A 21722-nucleotide genomic window follows, 5' to 3' on the forward strand; every position below is an offset into this window, starting at 1 on the left:
ATTCATTCTGGATTCTTCCTCTTTACCTCTGCCCAAATCCTATTAGTCATATCCAATAGATTCACCCCCTCTTCTTTATGTTTTATTTATTTTTGAGAGAGAGACAGCATGAGCAAGGGAAGGTCAGAGAGAGAGGGAGACACAGAATCTGAAGACAGGCTCCAGGCTTTCAGCTGTCAGCACAGAGCCTGATGCGGGGCTCGAACCCACAAACCGTGAGATCATGACCTGAGCCGAAGTCAGATGCTTAACCAACTGAGCCACCCAGGCACCCCCTGAACCTCACTTAGACTTCCTCCATTGAGAATTTGAGAGATGGGGTTCAGCAAGAGGGAGACTTTCTGGCCCACGTGTAACGTAAATTAATGGACTGGGGTACCTCTTCTGGGATTGGGGAGAGGAAGATATCAGCCACGTAAAAACACCTGTTTTGGAGAGAGTGGATGTAGCAACAGAAGGAGGAGGAGTAAGAAGTGATTCTGTGGTTTCAAGTCTGTTGGAGTAAAAGGTAGCCGGCAGAGAGGAAAGTGGCCCAAGGGGAGAGCCATTCATGTGGAAGCAGAAGCTTCGGCTGTGCCACCCCTTTCTGACATTACTGGCCCGGCTCCCACCCCTTTGCTCTTCCAGTTCTGGCCTGTCCCTGGCACAGGAGAACCCAGACACCCTGTTACCACCATCCCAGGGATCGTGTTATTTCTCCTTCCCCAAAGTAAAGCCCAAGGAAACACCTTTTTGGATAGAACTCCTGGCAGAGTCCTGACTGACACGTATAGCAGTCTCGCTTCGCCTTTCCTTTTGCAGCCTGTTTTAATGAGATGGAGCTGGCTTGGGCATTGACAGGCTCTTTACGTCAAAAGAGGGCCTATGAGATGAGAGAGGAAAGTATTTGAGACAAGACATGCTCCCGGTCTGAAGGCTGAGTCTAAAATGCAACTTTTCTGTCCCCCAGGATTTTTCTTACTAATATCTTTTCAACTCTCATAAAACCGTAAATCAGCATTGAGGAACCCAAGAGTCAAATGATACATTTCATCCTCTTAGAAAGCAGAAGTTCCTGGCACCAAAAAAAAAAAAAAAAAAAAAAAAAAGTAAATTCCAAGGATACGAAATAAATTAAATGAATTGGTCTTGAGTTTGGCCCAACTCTGATTTGCATAACTGCTTTAGAACTAGTGACCTGGGGATAAATTCCAAGTGGAAAGTATTTCCAAGTTCTGTTTGTAGATAAATGGCCCACGGGAGCCTTTTTCTTGGTCTTCACTGATGAACCTCCTTAGCTTTTTAAAATGTGTGGCCAGTAGGGAGTTGGCTTTTCTCCATGTGATTCTGACCCATTTCTCAACCACTTCCCCGACACCCTGAAGCACCATTTAGCACTCCAGGAGACCCTGTGTATTAAAGATAATCCTTTGAGAGATCTGGGTCCATAAACCAGTGAATAAGTCACGTGTGGCACAGCCGCGCTGCTTTTCATCTCAGGAATGGGCAATAAGGGTCATGGTACTATTTCATCCAAATGGGAAAAGGAAATTAACGTGGTACAGAGTAGAAGCCAGAAATCCTTTAGTTGCCTTTAGCTGCCGTAGAACACTAGGTGGAAGAAATCCTACCCGAGTTGAAAATATCTGCTTGATGTATGAGGCAGGCCTACTGAATTTGGGGACGCGTGGAATACGGTGTCAGGCAAGACAAATCACATCTTTCCGTGGTAGTGCAGTTGGAAAGCTCTCTTTTCCTCGGAGATACCAAGATCTCATGCTGCCAGATTGAGCTCTCAGTGCTGAGAATGGACCCATGCATGGTGATCAAGTGGATTATATTGCTGGTCAATACCTTTTCTATTATTATGTTACTGGAAACTAATTATTATCTTCTGCTCGAGCCTGTACGAGATTGAGAAATAGCAGGGAGAGGAAAAAATACTGCATTGTTCACCTTGCTATTTTTTACATTCAGCCAGCAATGCGAGGTGAAGATTACTCAGTATTTTTAAAATCATCCCCCGAGAGTAATTTCTTCAGCCTTTTTCTGTGGTCATTAAGCTAGGTTGGATAATGGGATGCTGAATTTTATAATTAAGGAAAGAGTATTGGACTTATCAATATTTAATTCGATATGCTTCCATAGATTTGGCTTTCGTTAAAAACTTGATATGATCACAATAATGTCAAAGACGTTTAACAAAATTGAGTGAGGAAAAATGTTTGTAATTATATTATCTCACTGCCTCTTCTTGATAACTATTAAATAAATTTGGGTTAGAAAAGTTTAACCCCCTTTTTCAGTTGGAGGGCCTAAGGGAATATGCAATATTTTGTCACATAACGTTGAGGAAGTCCTGCAGCTTTTTGGAAGAGCATTAGAGAACATCAGGCCATGCTGAGGACTTGGTTTTTCCTTGTATCATGTTCCAGAGCCCTCTAGACTTTACTAACGGTGTCTCTCTAGTTCTTATAATCCTACATGTACGTCCCTTCAAGGGCAAAGGGCCCTGAGGTATTTTCTTCTCGTTTGTCTGCAGTGCACTTTAGGTATTCAAATGTTGTTTAATTTAAAACTGAACAAGACAAAACAACACCCTCTTTCTCCTTTCAACAGAAATATGCAACAGAAATTAAGTCTGAATACTCTCATCCCAAGATGGACCTTCTGGATGCTTCTTCCCAGTCACCCTCTTTCTTAGGAATATGGATCCTTTGTTTTGATCAGCTCTAGTAGGGTTTCTTGATTTAGCGCTATTAGCATTTGGGACAAGATCACCTTGGCTGTGAAGGGCTGTCCTGCGCGCTGTAGGACGGGCACCCTCCGGCCGCTCCTCCCGGGGGTCCAGCGGCACTTAGTCCCACCAACTTGGGAAACCCAAAATAAGCCCAGACGTTGTCAAATGTGTCCTAGGGCTACAGTTGCTTCCCTCCCCCCACCTTCATGCTGAGAACCAAAGACTAACCCAGAGTCACTCCCCTCACACATCCACACATGCGTGCACGTGTGCATGGACGGCCACACTAGCAGCAGCAGAAACACACGGGGCCGTCTCCGAGCAAGTTGAGTTGTCCTCTTCCTGACTCATTAATGCTTGCTTCCCACGGATTTCTGAGGGAAGAGGGCTGCTGGTCTTAAGAAATAGGTGGGTGGTGAGCTTCACTACCTCCCTCGGAAAATGCAGAGGAAAATCTGGGGAGGGGCTAGGAGGGTAGGGAGAAGATAGCACGGCAGAGAGAGTACGGTGCAAACTGGGTAGACTCGTGGGTGCTCCCCTGCTGCATTGAGCTCCAGTTTCCTCTCAGCTAATGGCTTAGCCCCCCACCTGCCCCTCCTAAGAAGCTGGTTCCTTGATGGGGGGATGATTAGGAAGGGAACTACGCCCAGGCAGACTCCATCAGCCAGACTGAGAATATCAAACTTCTGCCTTCCCTCTGTCTGAAGCACAACTGGAAAGAGCAGTTGTAAGTAAGTCCGTGTCTTTATATACTTTTGTAGACTCTTAATACATTTTTTAGGGGCTCGTTTAATGATGATAAAGTAAAAATAAACCGTAAAACATAAGCCTGGCCTGAATAGAATTGGGATCAGGAAGAATACAATAAGAAAATGAATAAACTTGACTTTCCTTATCATGCTATTGTGAACAGTTAGTAACTTCTTATTCCTGGGAGATCTTGTCCTGATTAAAGTCATTAGAGACTCTCCCACCCCACCCCACCCCACCGTGAACACCCACATCCCTCTACTAACCCTGTAATCAAAGCAGAGTGTCAAGCGAAAAGTATTTTCTTTCCCTCCAACAAATATGAATAGGGCCATAATTCACAAAGGTACTGTTGTTTTTCTCATTAATGCTGGCCGATGTTGGTGGCAATAGCCACCACTGAGATTGCATTGTAGAAGACAGCCTACATCCAGCGAGTCAGGTGTCTTATTTATCTTAATTAACCTATCCTCGCTTAATGGAGCCTGCCTTTCCACACCTTCCACTTACTTAATGCAAGAATGCTAAAACAAAGACAGTAAAAGCTAATGTCCCTATGGGCTATGATAATTAGCAACCACACTTTTTTTCTTAAAGCCGGTTCCAGTCATTAGTTGAAGTGCTACATAAATGCTAAGTATCCCTTGTTGGGATTGTAAAGTTAATCCCATCCCAGGATGAGACTGGTTTATGGATTATTTGGATCGGAAGAGAAGCAGAGGTGAGAACTTAAGGCACTATTATGTATTCAGAAGCAAGGTTAACTGTAAACAACACGGATATGCCATTATTCCACTCTCAGATTGGCAGAGATAGAAGACTCGGGTCCTGTGTAGCATTGGTGAGGCTATTTGGGAAACAGGCACTTTTATGCACCAATGATGGAAGTATAAGTTGGTAGAACACAGATGGAAGGTGGTTCAGCAGGTGGCAGGAATTACAATGGAACCCTCTTCCCCTCCTACCCCTACTTTGTTCTAGCAGCTTGACTTCTGAGACTCTAGCCTACATCTCACACAAATGTAACTCAATCTTATGTTGTTGTTGTTGTTGTTTTTTACGATACAGTCATAGAAAAGAAGACACAATCGCCAATCATAAAAGAATATATTATCTCATGCAATGGATACAGTATTTTGTAAGCCTTAGGCACTGAATGAAACCTGTTAAGTTGAATTGAAAAGCCCCTCATCACACATCAACTTCTCCTTCCTTCTACTTGTTTGCTCAGTTATTAAATGTATTGGAGTTGCCAGGCATTCACTTGGATTTTTGCAACTAGTAAGATTTTTGCTATTGTTTTCAAAACAGAGGGATGGTTTGATGATGCAGATCATACTAATGGTTCCACTTAGTCAATATTTATTGAGCAGATACTGTTATGAGGCTCTGGAGCCTTAAAGGGTAAAAGAGTCCTGCGCCGGTAGGAATTAGCTAGCAATAGGGTAGACATCAAATAGCCATCTCTTAACTGTTCTAAAAGAGAGCTGCATTAATCAGGGTCCAGTCAAGAAAGCAGAGCCCACTATAGTCTGGGATAGGGAATTTATTCTAGGAATTAAGCTGTAATTGTAGAAGGAGCTAGAAAGCAAATGTCTGAAAGGGGGAGAGGTGTTGAGTCAGAGAAATCACCAACCAGTAAACCTGAGTCAAAAACAGCTCACATTTTCAGGATGGGACTGCGAACGGAAGTGTGTCTGAAGAGTTAGGGGCGCTGTCTCTCTGCAGCTGTGAGTGTGCAGGTCCACTACCAAGTATCAGGTGACTCCGGTCAGCAGTCAGTGAGGGCTCGAGGTGGTCACGGGTAAGAGCAAGGAGGAGCCAGCACTGAACACAAGGACTTCAGAAAGTCATGGCCGCTGCTTCATTTCTGCCTTCCGGCTCTCCGGCAAATGACTCTGACCAACTCTAACTTGAACCCATACAGAGAGGGAGGTTCTCAGATACAAACCTCAGCTAGCTAATTGGGCTAAAGATACAATACTACAATAAATATGTGTCAGCTTAAGCCTTCTAGTTCACATTACTGAAAAAAATTCTATTCAAGAAAAGAACATGGATGTTCTCCCAACCTCATCTTGCATGGAAGTTAAGAGTAGACAATTTAGGGGCCCCTGGGTGGCTTAGTCAGTTAAGTGGTGGACTTCAGCTCATGATCTCATGGTTCTTGAGTTCGAGCCCCTCATCTGGCTCTGTGTTGACCACTGAGAGCCTGTGGCCTGCTTTGGATTCTGTGTCTCCCTCTCTGCCCCTCCCCTTTTGGAGCTCTGTCTCTTTCTGTCTCTGTCTTTCTCAGAAAGAAATAAACATTAAAAAACCAAGAGTAGACAGTTTAAATGGTGGTGAAATCTGTGTCTCCAGGCTATTGATGGTTAAAATCAAGTTGTACTGAGGCTGGGAGTTTCAGCCACTCCCAGAAGAACCTGTGGTGCCCTGAGGGGGTTTCTGAGCTCTGCTCCCTCACATCTGGGACGGAGGGTAGACGCTTGGGCTTATCTTACGTTTGAGATGCATGTCAGGAGGACCAGAATTTTAGGATTTAGAAGGTATTCTGCGGCACAGCTCAAAAACTCTGTTTCACATCGGAGCAAAATAAATGCTTGAATGGCTCTGGGTAGATGAAAAAGTGTAATAATGGACAGTGATGTCTTTGGGCTGAGGAAGATGGCTGCAAGTTTTTAATGCTGCAAAATTAGAGGTGCAAATAGCAAAACCGAACCCAAAAAGGTGGGGTTTGTTTGGTTTGGTTTCAATGGCTGTAATGGCTTATACTCTCTCCACATCAGTTCCATATCAATCCCTGCTGTCATCTAGGTCAGGTGGGAAAAGTCCTTCCCTTTCCTCCTCCCATTCCGTTTTACCCAGCCCAACTTCAACAGCAAAGACAAAAACAAGACTACCTATATGTTGTTGCTGGCTCACTTGGAGATGGTAAACATTTTTAATAAGTCACATTTAAACATGGGACATTCTGTAGAAGTATCCACACCGCCAGTGTCTTTGGGAAATCTGGAACACTTGGAAGTGCAGGTCTGCTGTTCCCACAGGGCAGTTGTCTCTGGAGCTCAGGGGCCGCTGTTCTCCTTGAGATAGAGGGCTCTCCTGATGGCCATGGTTCCCACTGGTTTGAATTGTCCCTTGATACAGAGGCGGCACATCTTGTGCCACTTATCATTTCACATGTCATAAGTTTCTTACAAGTAAAGAAATAACTGGTGGGTGACAATGATAAAGCTGCATCAACTTAACCCTTATCATGTGCCAGGCACTGTGATAAGTGCTTTAATGCTGCGTGTGTGTGTGTGTGTGTGTGTGTGATTTTTCTCAACTTTTCGAGGTAGCTCTTACTTGCATCTTAGAGATGAAAAACTATAATGAAAGACCTTCCTTGAGTTAAAGGAAGACGCTAGCCAGCATTTGGGTTTGGGAATATAGCCTAACTCAAAAGCTCAGGTTCATGAGCAGGGTCAGCAGACTTTACCCTGTGAAAGGCAAGAGAATGCATCCTTCCGTTTTAGCTTTGTGGGCCCTATAGTCTCTTTTCTGTTGGAACCTCTCAGCTCTTTCCTTGAAGGAAGAAAGGAAGACGGGAAGGTAAGGGGGTGGCTTATTTACAATCAGGCAGGGGCTGGGTTTGCACTATGGACTAGCGTGTCTCCATGCAGAGCGTGGGAGTGAATGCCACCACCAGGGGTGGTTCCACATTTTGTAACTGATGAACTACCACGGAGGGCAGTGGATGCTTCAGCATGGTCCATCACGTGATCTCCCCCCGCCGCCGTAGTAGGTGCAACTGTATGAAATTACTGTTTGCACATATTAAAAATTTCATACTGCTCAAGTCCCATGGCTGTTCGTGGGTGAAAACCGACTAATATTTATTTGGAATTCTTTATTACATACAGTTCCAGAGTTCCAGAGTTGAGTTGTTTCTGGCTCCTTTGCTTTTTCAAACACGTGAAACCCTTACCTCGGGCGGGGTGGGGCAGAAGGAAAGGCATGAAGAGCAGGAGGCCTACAGAGAAGGAAGACCCGTACCTTGGCAGTAGCTGCCCAAGCTGGCCATCTGGGGCTGCCCGGGCTGCACAGAGCGCTGGGGCTCACAGGGTGGTGAAGCGTGGTCAGAGTGCCCCCACTCTGCAGTCTGCAAGGTGGAATCTGCCGCTGCAGCTTCTCGGTCCCATAGTCCAGGCTGTCTTCATTGTACTGTGTAAATATCCGGCGTGTCTTTTCTGGCATATCCCCAGAAAGAAACACGGAAACCCATAGTTCACTTCTTTTAAATACGAAAGCCTGTGCTATTATATATTAGGCACCTACTATGTGCCGAGCACTGGGGATGTGATGGCGAATAAGGTGGACACACAGGCCTGGGGGGTCCCATTTCAGTGGAAAAAGAGAGCAAGCCAATGTCTCCCAGTGACCAAACTGCCCAGCCAGCCATCTGGAGCTCCGGGGCTGGGCTCGCACTGGTACCCAAGTATAGTGCCAAACGCATCTCTGCCTTTCTTTGGGGGGCGGCTTTGGAGAAGCAGTAGGTTTGCTCGGGTGTCCAAAGGGTCTCGCTACAAACCGTGCAGCCAACAGACTCCCAAGCACGCTTGTTTGTGTTCAGGGCGGGGTCTGGAGATCTGGCCAGATTGTTTGGTATCTCATCCAAGGGCTACATTCTTTTGTCTTATACCCTGAGTATTGTCTTCTAACCTCTGGTTCTTTTAAGGTCACCTATGAGAGGTGTCAGGTAGGCTCTGTGAGGATGGGGATTTACAAAAGTTAGTGTGTATCATGGTTTTATTGCCCCTCCCCCCCCCCAAAGATTAGCACTGGCTCTAAAAGAGTCAAGAACTCAAACTTGCGTGAACTCTTCAACACCTCTCCAAATTCAACAAAACTGACATTTATAGCTGCGTTGAAGCGGAGACATGGCATTTGGCTTCAGATTGTTTGGACTGTAGAGTGTCAGTATAAATAGCTTTGATTGACTTTTGTATCGTGCACATCTGGAAGCAATCAATGGCATTCCAGCTAGATTAAAGAGCGTTTTAAAGGAATTTCTTTTTCTTTTCTTTCTTTCTTTTTTTTTTTTTTTTTTTTTCTGTTGGCCATGGTGAATAAAGTTTCAAAGAAGGTTTAGTTGCTGTTCTTAACATAGACTGTGGTGAAGTCAAACTCGGGGCAAATGCTGGGTGGGGGGGGAGAAGGGAGGAGGGAGGTCTGTTTTGCCAAAAGCGCTCAACACAGAAGTGACTTTTCCTCGATTGTTTTGTTCACACTGAAATGAGAGATAAAACATCAGACACCAGGAAGCTGCTATCACAGCACAGAAACCCTGAACGAAGTCATTTTTAAAGAGAAGAATGGACTGACCTAGGGGAGGTGAAAATAGCTAAGTGTGTGTCCCTTGGCTCAGCCAGCAGAAGGGCTGGGAGGAAGCATGAACTCAGTCTTTCATTTATGGAAAATGTACTGTGGTGTTCATTTAGCAAGTACTGATGAGACACCGTCTTCTAACCCCCGCCTCGGTCAAGGTGACCGCAGCACTTAGTGGAGATGAAGGCAGACGCGCTGCCCTCGGGGACCTTTCGCCTGAACAAAGCAGAGAGAGAGGACCCGGCGAGTTCCCCACACATGAGTTAATTACTTTTGTTGATGAAATGACAGCGAAGTACAGGTTCTCTGAGAGCCAGTGGACCTAACTTACAGGAATTGGGGAAGTCTTCATGGAAAGATGGGAAATTAGACACAAGCCAGGAAGGGATAGGGCTTAAACTGGAACAGCAAGACGAAGGAGAGAGAAGAAATAACATTCTGGGGGGTGGTTGGATTCTGATTCTTAAACCCCTAGAGATGGTGAGGAGCAATCAGTCAAGTCCTTCCACATTTAGACATGGGGAAAATGAGGCTCAAATTGGTTCTAACCTCAGAATGGTTTCTGTCCACCATTAACTGACAATGTCTCTTTATAGCCTAACCTACCTTAGTAGCCGGTTAATCCCTTAGCATGGAGGGTCTACCTAGGGGCAGGCTGGGCACATTACATCTCTGGGCCTTGGTGTCTCCGTTGTTGTGATGAGGGAATTTGATAGATGGTCTGTGAGTTGAACCTCCGGGGAAGTCAAGGCATCTGTGTGAATAATGAAGTAGTATATAGCATCGAGAATGGATGCAAACGGACCACTGCTGTTCACAGCATTTAAAGACAAAAAACTCTGAGATGAACAAATTGGGAGGAAGAGTAAAATTCTTGGAGGAATGCGAAGGTGCCCTCAAGTTTCTCTTAGATGAGAAAATGAAATGCCCATTATTAAATTAGGCGCATGAACTTGGAGAGCCTGCCCGCCCCACACATTGTTAGAGCTATAATATATAGGTCATCGTGGTCCCTCTTTTTCTTTTTGTTGCTGAAGGAAAGTGATGAAGTGGTGCCAAGAAAGTGGCAAATTGCCCTAAAAATCACATAAAAGCGCAATTTAGCGCACGCCGTTCTGCTGAAGAAAACCACCTTTGTTTCATTATTAGCTTCCCAGGGATTTCTTTCCTTGGTTGGCATTTAAGTGTGGAAACGTCCTTTTTTTTCCTTAACATAATGAGACAGTTCTTGTGTTTTAAGAACAATAGAAAAAAGCATGAAGAGGGATCGATACATTACCTGAGATTTATTAACTACCAACTGGAGCCTTATTGCCAACCTCTGGGTGTGATTTGGAAAGACAAGGAGGCATAAACCTCTGTTGTCTTAAGTAAAAATAGAAGGAAATCTAATATCTGAGACCATAGGATGAAAAATGTCCTATTAGGGATTTGCTTTGCCTTTTTTTTCCTCTCCTAATTCAGGTTCAGGCTTTGACCTATAGACAAAGGAGCAGCTACTTGACTTAAAAGGTTTCGAACTAACAGGAAGGTAAATGCTGAAGTGACTTGTTGACCTTATTTCTGGCAAGTTTTTTCCCAGCTTCTGTTTCAGTCTTCTTTCCACTTGTCTCAACAGGCTTGACAAAAATACATCAAAATAAAGCTGTGCTAATGTGATCCCATATCCCATTTCATGCACTCTGCATTTGGTTAGAGGGGTACCTATGAGACAAAGCAGGGTGAGACAGGGGGACAGGGAGGGAAGAGGAGTGTTGAGTCCTGTTGCAGTGGCAGGGAGGTGGTTGAGGTTGAGACCAAGTCCTCAAAGGCAGGTAGGCTATGAATTAAGACAGCGGTGCGGCAGATTAGGAAAGCCTTTTTGTTCTGTTGATGAAAAACAGGCTGTTGTGTGTGAGCCCAGGCACACGAAGTTGATGGTTCAAAGGATGCATTCCCCAACCTGTCACTGTTTTAATTCAACAAATGCTAAGTGCCCCCATTGTGGCAAGAATTCCATCGAGCGTTGGAGACACAGTAGTGTGGCATCCATCAGACAGGATCTCGAAGCTCCCATTCTGGGTGGGCATGGACATTGAGTAACTAAGCACATGGTGGATTATATTGGTCCAGTTCATTTATGTGTTAAAGAAAGGTAGAGGGAGCTAACAAATTGTGGGGTGAAATCTGGCACCAGAAGGATAATGAGCTATTGTCTGCTTCATTCCTTAAGAATGGTTCTTGGAGGCAGACCTTTGGGTGTTGTGTGTGATTTTGGCTCCTAGAGTCTTGCCTCTGTTAATAACTTTCCCAGTCTGAAGAAGTGTCAAGTATGGATGTAGGGATGTCTTGGGAGACAAGTGGGGAACGTGAAGAATTGCTGATGACTTTTTGCAGAAAATCAGATGTGGCTGCTGGGCAGTGTAATTACACACCATTCTTGGCTGCACGGAAGACAATACAGTCTCATAGATGAGGACAGAAAGTGCAGAAACAATTGCTCACAGAATGGTTTGTCCTGGCTTAGAAATGAGAAAGAGATGTTCACTGAAGAAAGTCAACTTAATGGTGACATTCTCTCTCTCTCTTAAAGGTGAGCCCTGCCGGCCAGGCCAGGGGCATTTATGGTAATATGGATCGCGTGTACATTTTAATTTTATTTTTTCGTCTGAAATGTGGAGACAGTGAAAAAAAATTCTGTCAACAGGGACAGGTTGGAGAAATCTGTGGAGAAAAAAAGTGAACCTCTTTGGGGAGCGAATTATTCAGTTTGAATATTTCTGTGGTAATGAAATTGAGACATTAGTTCTCTGGCCTTTTTTAATACAGTCAGTGGACTTACCATTCTTTCAACAGACTTGTGTCAGATTTGGGTTAAGATGAAAGCAAGAGAATAATTTTGTGGCTCATAGGAGGATGGAGTCCATTACTATGGGATCTTTCACATCATGACTGTCCATGAACTGAATCAGTCATTGAGATGTTAGAATTTGCAACAAACGTTTGTGTAGCCTTTGATGTTACAAAAAGTGTTTTACCCAGCCATTGTCTCATTAGTTCGTTACAACAGTCCTAGAAGGTAAATGGGCTGTGGGGTGTAAAATCTAATGTCTTGTAAGCCTGAGTTGGATTAAAAGACTGCTCATCCGCTGAAATGTGAGCTTCTTGAGTTCTTGAGGGCAAGAACTTTTGGCTGTTTGAGTCATGCTGTCTCAACAGCACCCAAAATAGTGGCTGGCATAGAAAACAAACTCAATCTGTTGAATTTATTGAAAAATTAAATTTTTAATATGAATTTTGCCTGCTCCTTAGAACTAAAAAAAAAAGGATGGGGTGGCGGGCAATGAGGTTATTGGATGGTCTGTATTGTTGTTTGATGTTTAATAACAAAAAAGATCTGAGGATTTGCAAACTTAAGGTTGACTTCCTGCTATTACTAATTGTCGCCAAGGCCTGAGAGATGTCACTTACCTACTCCCAAATTCCCTGCCTGTAAAATGAAACCTCTCCTCCATCTCTAACATTCTTTGCCAGATTAATTTTTCTGCATTTGGATATTTTTTTCATAATTTTTCTCCCAAGATTGCCATTGAGCATTTACATACTCAAATTAGACTCTCATTAAGGGATTGCGTTTGAAAGGTTTCCAGAGCAAGATCTGTGGGTCTGTTCTCTTACCCCTAGCTCAAATAACATGCCTGATTTCCTTAAAGGTGGGGTGGTCAGTAGGGGGGGTAGAGACAGAGAACCTAGTTGAGAGGGAGGACATAGGACAAAATTAAAGGTCTTGACCTTGTCCTCCTACAAAATGTAGAAGATCAGAATTTATGGTCTGACACTTGGGTCTCTGGCTAAGAATTTTTTTTAAAAAACCCTGCTATTCTCTTCCACTCTAAATTCCTCTTTGAGGTTGTGGACTTCAATCTCTCTTGAGGTCAGAGATTGTGCCTTACACATCTATCTGCCCACTCCCAATCCTCAACTAGTATAATAGGTGAATACTTGAATAAAAAAATGTGCAAGGAGTTGAGGGTGGAGTTAGCAGGATCACAAATAGAGGTGACAATACAGCATCCATGGAATGGAATAAAACAACATCCTGAAAAGCCTAGATTGTTTGTATTGATAGCGCAATTAGAGATTGAATTGATATTTACAAAGCAGCGGCCCCTAAATGCAGGGCATATAAAGTCAGCGAGGGACACCCACCTTGCCAACCTCCCCCACCTCTAGGGTAATGACGTCAGCAATGGAAAGACCATCATAGAGGGGATGACACATTACCATGTTAGAGGGAAGCTGAGCTCTGCTGTGATCCTGCTGATGGACGCTCATATGAGAATATCACCAGACTTTCTAATTTAAGAAAGAAAGAAAGGAAGGAAAGAAGGAAAGAAAGACATACGATGTGGCTGGTTATGCAAAATTTCACATTTAAGCTTTGCCAGTGACTTCTGATATTTTCAAAACATCTCATGTCTCTTCCAGGCCATACTCACAGACCAACAGATCTCCTGACAAAAAGAAAGGATAGTACAATATGTAATAAATGCATTGGGAATGTAGACTAAGTTCTGAAATCGTGTCCAGGGGTAGTGACTACTCACCCATTCAGATGTTCTGAAATGGTATCTGTGTGTTCAGACCCAGGAGTTTTGACACTGTCTAGTCCTTCGGTTTGCAGAACGCCTTCCCGCCTTCCCTGGCCTCTCCCTGTGGCTCGGTGACCCAGCCCTTCTGTAGTATCTGAACGTGCTGCCGATGTCTAGGCCAGAGAAGTGACATTACGTTAGCATCCAGACGACTTCTTGGATGGGACAGCTTGATACCGAAGTGACACTTTGGAGAACATGCCACTTGACAGACATCAAACAAGATGTCACACCTTTATGACACGACAGTGTGCTGGGGGATGAGTTGTCAAATGTCCATCACCCCCAAAACAGGAGCTCCGAGATCGTATCTGTCTCCTTCATTGCCATGTCCCCATTATCACATCCCATGTCCTTCATCCCAATTTCAAGTGCTGTGGATGTGGATAGCCTCAGCGTCAGATGTCCCACATCGAATCCCTGCCTTCCCAGGTGACAATCAGGAAAACACAAGAGCAATGTCGTGATTTGGGTGGGCCTTCATGATATGATGAATGCAAGTGGAGGAAGGGACTTCAGAATCACTGTGGTAAACAAACTTCCACATTGCCTTCCTTTAACCTGAACATGTTCTTTTGTCCTTTCTTTAATGTCTTTAATTCACCAAAACCATGTTTTAAAAAATACTCTAACATTATTCGAATCCATTTCTTTCTTTAATGTTGAACTCAACAAGCTGTATTTCACTGACATAATTATTTAGCAGTCACATAAAATGTGTATCTGGTCATTCTTAACAGGCTCATTTATACATGGGCCACATAAAATTTGCATTCTTACACCAGCGACTCATTTATTAATGGTAATAAATACACCCGGCCACAGACCCAAGCACCCTTCAGAGGCTTGTAACCTGAGAATGGTCAGAGTGAATGTAAAATGTAATGTGTTTTTTTAAATAACATTAAAAAAAGAAACGCTTTCAACAGGACTTGGAAGTGAATCAAAAAGAAAAAAAAAAAGGAAAATTGGGAGTGATGTATTAATATATTTAAAAAGCAAGTCTTTCTTCAGAAAGCAAGCATATTCTAACAGGGAATTCAGGGAGAGGGAAGGAAAAATAGGCATTACAGACCTTTTCTTTTTTTGTACAAAAAGACTACTTATAATTACATCAATATGATTCCCATCCAAACAGCCTGTTAAACCTTATGACTAAAGGCAGCCTTGACCATTTTATGACCACTTGGTATGGTCCCTAGGATGCAAAAAGGTTCGCCTGTGGGTCAGAAAAGTATAGGGAATCGTGAGACCGTGGTAGGAGGTTAGACAATAAAAGACAATCATTTCATGAATATTGGTGAGAATTAATAGCACTTGAGTTTGTGGCTCACTGAGGAAATGTGGGGTTGATGCTGTTCAGAAGTGCTTCTCGATGTCTTTAATAGAATCCATGTGTGTGTCAGGACGCGGAGCACAAGTCATCCCCACTTCTCAGGCTCTCCCATTTCTTTGTTTTCTTTTTATTTGAATGAGAGTTTCAGTCCAGTGAAATTTTTTTAAGTTAAAAAAAATCAACAGAAGATAAACAAGTTCAGGGAAGAAATTCAAACAAAAGCAACTTTTCGGTCACTCCTCAATAGACTCCTCCATCTTGGTTGACCAAATTTTTATTTTATGCCTCACAGCCCTACACACTTGCCTTGCCGACACACTCCAGGACTAATTCTAGTTATGTTCTCAGTTACAAGTGAAATTAAAATAAATTGAGCTCTTAGAAACCCTACAGAGCAGTGATTGCCAATGAGGTGGAAAAAGGGAGACGTTGGTCAAAGGGTCCAAACTTCCAGTTAGAAGTCCTGGGTGTCCAATGTGCAGCATGGTGCCTATAGTTGATGCTGTCTCTTATGCTTGAATTTTCTAAAAAGTAGGTGTTGAGAGTTGGCCACACACATACACACGCACATCCATGGTTAACTACGTGAGAAGTGATGGAGTAACTTAATTATGGCAATCATTCCACAGTGTGTGCACATATTAAATTAGTCCCTTCTGTATCTTCAAAAATCCTATCGTACAGCCTAAATAAAGTTAGTCAGACCTTGAAGTTAGGGGAAGAAAAGTATACCAAGGATGAATGACCAGAGAAAACTTGGATGTTTGTGCAATTTTCACATTAAAATCATATCCTCGAATTGGGCAAAACTTGAGAAGTTGAACTTGTGTCGTTTTGTAATCACAAAGCAAGAACCATATGTAGGTCTGTCCACTATTGGATCCTCAGTGCTCAACAATCTGCCCTTCATTAACATATATTAGAATAAAGGATGGAAGGGAGGGATGGAGGTAGGAAGGCTATTTATATAAATCCTAGAGTTCCAGATATTCCTTGAGTCCTTCCTGGCCAGTCCCTACTACAGTAATCTGAACCTTGAACTGGTAGATTAAGGTTCCCTGTCCTAGGACCTTGCTAGCACATGCTGGCTTGTAATGAATATCAGAGAAGGAAGTGAGTAAATTGTGTCTTTAGTGCTTTGTAAATAGAGTCTAGTACTCAACTTTTTGTAGACTAAATAGTAATTGAACTAAGTGTCTTTCTAATGTGACTGAAATACTCTACAACGTTTAAACTTATTTCTAGTAAGAGTTGGGTCTGCAGGAAGCAATAGTCAACCAACTGTGTATGGCCAGTCCTGGGATCTTGGAACCATTCCTGCCCCTAGATCTTATCTCTTTCTGTCTCCACTATTTTCACTGAATGCCCTGTTTGTACCTTGGGGAGCCAGAGCCGCCTTTAGACCGTAACCAATGGCTTCTGAAAAACAAAGCCCCTAAATCTGTGTTGGTCTAGTTTGGTGTGGTACCAAGAGTTCTGCAAAGAGGAAGGATTCCAGGTCTGTTTTTAGGAAATGAGTCGTCTAAAAGCTGAGGCAAGCCCAGGTCAAGTGCATCTCTGTAAAAGCAACTTTCCCAGCTGTTTGACTCATAACGTGGAAAGAGTGAGATTTTGTGCGCTTATAGGTATGTTCATGAGTTTCCTGACTTCACGCTCCTTCCCTTCTCTTCCCAAGTTGACAAAGTCAAAAAAGATTGGGGGTCCAAGTTGAGGCAGGGGAATGTTGATCAGGAGGCCCTTCCAGGAGAGAAGATGAGGTAACTCTTGTTTTCCAAGAGGTTTAAGTTACTGGACAGCGTGTTGGCTCCTTTCCAAACGTTCAAAGCCAGAGCTGCCTCCCTCTGGGGCAGGGTACTATTCCTGTGTGTTCATTGTTTGGGGGCTCTGTTTGTGTTTAACTGTCAAAATGACTTCAGCATTGCTACTTCTACAGTGTGTGCCTGGGTGTACTTACCAGAAGCGTCAGCCTTGATTGAATGGTTTTTCATATTTATTTATTTTTCCTAACACTGATGAGACTTTAAAAAAAAAGTATGCTGTGAAGGTTTGGAATATAAAATTCATTGTCATGGACTTGAATCAATAATTACCTCAGTAAATTACCAGCATATTACTAGGTTCAACCACGTTAGTGAAGCTTCAGAAGTTTTTCAGGTTCAATATTATTCTAAATAGAATTTAATGCGGCTTTTTTCTTAAAATGTTTTAATGAACTGGAACTATAAAGGACAGTTCTAAATACAATTGAATTATGAACATGACTTAGCATTTTATTATACGTTGGAAAATGGCCTGATCAGATTTAATATCGATTAGACTTAGCTGTTCAATAGCTTGGATAAATATGCATTTCGTTTTATTAGAAATCTATCATATCCAGGGCATAGGCCAACATGTTGGCTTTGTAAATCATGTAACCTGCCCAACCCTTTAGACTGTAGACCAGAAAGAATATTTCTATAAATCCACCATTCCTGGGGCCAGATGATACATTAGAGGAAGCAGAAGGTCAAGAAAGGCATGGAGACAAGACTGGTGTGCCTGTTGAGTTGGAGCTTCCCTGGAAAATTTCCTGGGATAGACTGATGGGCTCATAGCCAAGGTGACTTTCCTCCATATTCCTTTTTATAAAGGAAGAAAAGAATCAATAGAATCCGTCTCCTCATCTATTCCTGAAGTTAATAGAGATTGAGCAACTATAAGTTAGTCATAGAGCAATTCCAGAACATATTGGAGACTTCAGTGTTCCAGACGGCAGCATGCTCCAAAAGAATATATACTAGGTTTCCACTGGGATATATTGAGTATCATTTCTCTTGGTATTGAGGTTTTATCAAAACAGTAATTACACTTTGCTGGTAGTTAATATATGGGTCAACTATAGCAGATGCATATAAGGTATAAATACACATATTTTGGGAACACTGATGAGTTGTACACTCAGCTACTCTGGTTCTGGCTCTGAAATACTTATTTTCTAAGAACCAGCAGGGAGAACCTGCCTTTAACTTCTCCCGTACCCAGAGACTGAAATCTTCCCCCCAGATTTATTTGTGGCCTATCCCTGGACCACCCTTTTCACCAAGAACTTCAGTGTCTCATGTGGCAAATGATAATATTATTCTAAGTTCTCCTCCATTTTCAAAGACTTCTGGAGGAATTTCAGCCTTGAGCTTTACAGATTACTCACTGAAAAGATCCTGGGAGTTATTGCTATCCATTGGGTAATTAGGTAGTTCCAAGGAAAATAATAAAACTATTTTGTGCCTGGGAGATTAGAATGGCACACAGTGACTCATATTAGTCAGCTGAGTAATTATGTAATTACCAAAGAAGGGGAAGAAAACCCTTCAGATTGTTTTTCCTAAGAGGCCCTTTTGGAAGCGTTCCAGCCCATCAGGTACTTATGTAATTAGGCCGGGGTGCAGTCTGTAAGGAAAGGTTGGGAGGGGGGTTCATTAAAAAAAAAAATGCTTATATAAAAGAACGTGGTAGAAGAGAAAGAAGTTTGTAAAAAAAAAAAAAAAAAAATTCACTCAGTCTCCACACTGTTTTGTGAGATAGCCTACCGAACATCACAGAGCATGGAGTTTGATCTATGCGGATGGGCAAAATATAATGAAAGGCAGCGCTTTATTCTGGAGTGATCATCTCTGGTAGGTAAGCCTATGCTAGCTGCTCCTTCCTTATCACTCAGTATAGTGGCTCTTGCATTTTCCCAGTTTCTGCAGGTGAGTGAACTGAGAGGCTCAGAGAATTTAAACCTTAGTCCTTTGGGTTCCAATACCTGCTCCTCCCACTGCCCATCTGCCTGCCAGCATTTCTGGACTGATTTATGCAGGTCATTCTGCTTGTGTAGATCTGCGGGACCATTGTTCATCTCACCCTTTCACTCTGTATAAATATTGTCCACACAGCGAGAAACAGGATTGAAAAATAGTTAAGGTGGTGATTTGGGCCATCCAGACCACCCTTCTGGGTTTCCCGCCTGGTTTGCCTGACTTATACCTTGTAGACTACTTTGTACGAAGCAGCTCCAGCCTGGCCTCCAGTATGTAATATCCCAATTAAATGCATCCAACCTTCCCATAGTCACGCATGTCCGTTAAAGCACAATGTTGATATTTTGAAGGAATGCATGGTTAGGATGTCAAGGGGCTTGCTTCCCTGTATGAGTTCTGCTTTATACACATTCACTCAAGTTGTTAAAAAATGTTTATAATGGTGTCTGCATTTCTGAAACATTCTGTATGTGTCAGTTAATCTCTATGGTGGCAAAGAACTAGCGTGGATTCTTGGGCCAGACACTTGCTCTCAGATTTCTTCACTCTTTATCTGATTGTTTTGCTTCACCCAGCCATGCTTTTACAGTTTTATGGGCTAAAAATAAGATAAATCTGCAGAGAAAGAAATTAAGGCTGTTGCTCTTGAGTTCAGTGATGATATAATTTGTCCTTGGTGCAGAAATACAACCAGGCATATCTTCCAGCTGATTTGGAGAAGTCGTGGCGAGCTGGCCGGGTTGGCGAGGCTCAGAACAAAGCTGGGGCTCTTCAGGAGGGCCTGTGCAATACGAAAGAGAGGAAATAGGTTTGGAAGGGCAGGCTGAGGCTCATCAAGAGACAGGTCCGTCTGCCAATTCTAGATAAATTTGTCATCCACAGACGCTAGCATTCATGTGATTTGATTGAGACTTGTCAGAGGTCTGCCAAATATTGATGTAGAGGTTCGAGAATTTCAGCCTTGACTTTGGAATATGTACAATTCACACTAGCAGCTTTTCCTTGCTGCGTTCTATCACTCTGACCCTCCATTTTCCGATGTAAATGCTTGTCATGAAAAAGCTGGGGACTTTCTGGGATAGGCTGCGAGATTCACGAATGCAGGAGTGAATCCTTGGAACACTTTAACTCTGGAGGCATATTGGTGTAGCGCGCCTCTTGTGTAGCGGGAAGAATTAAAGCATGTTATCTTAGCTCACCGTCTTCATGTTGGTTGGACTTGCAGACACAAGCGGATGGTGGGCTATGAGTGATTTCCTGTAAAATTTAATGAAAATTTCAGGTATTTAATAGGAGCTGTCTAACTTCCTGAATGTATTTATTTGATAAATATTTTGGCACTGTGAGGTTTAAAAAAATGCAGTTCCTTCTCTCAGATACCTCAAGGTCTAGTAAAGGAGAAAACATATAGAGAGGTAATTGGCGGTGTGTGATGTGGTGAATAATCTAGTAAACAGGAAGGGGACACCATTAATAATTTGGGGAGGGAAGTTTCATCAAAGAGTTTTACAGCTCTTTAAGAATTTTCTAGGTAGGTGTGAGGGAGGGTTTTTCGAAGAGATGGGAGGGTATGTATATGCCACGCTTAAGTAAGTATGGCTTGTCTCTAGAATCAAAGTTTCATGTGACAGCCCTTAGTTGGTAAGTCGAGGTGTGGAAGAATCAAGGCTGCACAGCTCTTTCACCCCCAATCCATTCCCAGACTGTGGCTGTGGAAAGGGCTCTAGCTGGTGGCATGTTCGCTGTCACAGGACTGTTTTTTTTTTTTTTTTAACATACGAGACACATTTGTTACTTAACGACCAAAGTCTTCATGAAATGGTCAGTGTTTTATACAAACAATCTAGCAAATGGGACCTTTGAGCTAATACTTTTTAAACAAAGTGTTACTTGTCAAAAGTCTCATAATTTTAGAAATATTCAAATTATGTCCTGTTACACTTAAGTGGTGTCATTTTAGAAGAAGATGATGTGTATTCAGTTTCAGAGTTGTGTGAGATGTCACAAGATATGGAAATTGCATCATCTACCATTTTCCAAGAGTAGGAAATAGGGCAGGCATTTTCAACTTCCAGCAATTTTCTTTAATCCTAGCCTAATATTTCTAATTTAATTATACATGCTTTGTTTTTTGATTATTCAAATGTAGAAGTCATTTCTGGCCTCCACCTATAGAAAAAAAAGATTTAACTCTGACACTGTATTTGTGTATCCATTTTCCAATATAGTTATATCACACTTTTAGTCACTGTTCAATATTATGCCTACACTTGTGCAAGTATTGGTCATGGATGTCATATACTATGATTACATTTCTCCTGGTATATAAATCAACTTCGTTCTTGATCACCATCCACTCCTCTCTGACTCAATCCACAGTTTGTAATGTTTTGATTCTCTCTAGTTTGCTGAGTTTCCCATAGTCTTTCCAATACTTAATTTTTTTATGTGTTTCACCTGGTTGTATCCTCGCTCCCATTCTCTTTAACCTTATGGATTGATGCCTTTGAGGAGCTGGTGGAGATCAATGTGTATCTTGGATATACCATGTTAAACAAAAGTAGAGCAGAGCTTTGTGTGTGGGGCCACAGAGAAGGAAGGAGTAGAATTTTATGTGAAAATGTTTAATCCTTGCAGAGGAAAAGCAGGTGCTGAGATAGAGCAGAGTTTAAACTATTTGTCAGGGATATTAAGAAAAACCAGATAAAATACATCCATGGAGGAGGGATGGAAAGGTGTAATTGTGGTGAATATTCTGTGGATAAACGTGGGAGATAAGGGAGTGTTTGCAGCAGTAAGACTGAGGGTTCTAGGAAATGGGAAAAAAAAACCCAACACCTTACAAATACTTTTAGAGAACTGTCTCAAGATGCTTGATGTCTAAAAATCAAAGTGGAGTCTAGCTTCTTTAAATGTTAAGTGCATAGAAGTATGAGAAGCAAAAGGAAGAGACATGACAAGCAGGAGGAAGATAATGGTATTTGCAAAAATAAAGTCATAGAAATCCTTGAGTTCGTAAAGGAAAATGTTTTAGTGTTAATCGAGCTTAGTTTGATTACTTACCTGTTTTATTTTATTAATTTTTCAATGTTTATTTTGAGAGAGAGACAGTGAGCAGGGGAGGGACAGAGAAA

At 42.5% G+C, this 21722-nt stretch overlaps 2 long non-coding RNA genes across 2 annotated transcripts in view; one reads left to right on the top strand and one right to left on the bottom strand.

Annotated features, from left to right (window-relative positions):
* Positions 1 to 21722, top strand: part of LOC115292874 — a 239522-nt gene that overhangs the window by 206043 nt on the left and 11757 nt on the right. The window lies entirely within an intron of this gene.
* On the bottom strand, positions 13232 to 13662 carry LOC115292873. The gene is made up of 2 exons (XR_003909190.1): positions 13426 to 13662; positions 13232 to 13332 (listed from the first exon to the last, which is right to left on the bottom strand). It is a non-coding gene; the product is annotated as an uncharacterized LOC115292873 (long non-coding RNA).

This window comes from Suricata suricatta, chromosome 5, assembly GCF_006229205.1.
Source record: "Suricata suricatta isolate VVHF042 chromosome 5, meerkat_22Aug2017_6uvM2_HiC, whole genome shotgun sequence".
NCBI classification, from domain to species: Eukaryota; Metazoa; Chordata; class Mammalia; order Carnivora; family Herpestidae; genus Suricata; species Suricata suricatta.